This window comes from Trypanosoma theileri (assembly GCF_002087225.1).
Source record: "Trypanosoma theileri isolate Edinburgh chromosome Unknown TM35_Tth_125_V1, whole genome shotgun sequence".
Lineage (NCBI taxonomy): Eukaryota > Euglenozoa > Kinetoplastea > Trypanosomatida > Trypanosomatidae > Trypanosoma > Trypanosoma theileri.
The window spans coordinates 1-222 of record NW_021639967.1 but is presented as its reverse complement, the minus strand read 5'-3'; positions in this window follow the sequence as shown (position 1 = coordinate 222).

The window sequence follows — 222 nt, the reverse complement described above, 5'->3', positions numbered from 1 at the left end:
AGACCCTCTCCTTCATGGAATTTTCTGCAGTGTATTACGAGGGAGTCTAGGTGGGCGTAGAACTTCTGGCAGACTCCGCATTGGACTTTTTCTCTCTGTCCTCACGCTTCGGTGGTGGCGACGTATCTCGCTGACGTTTCTTATTGCGTGGAAACGTTACTTTTATTGTTGCTGGCAGAATTAGAATTCCAGGAGGATGTTTGAACTTTTTATGGCATGCGA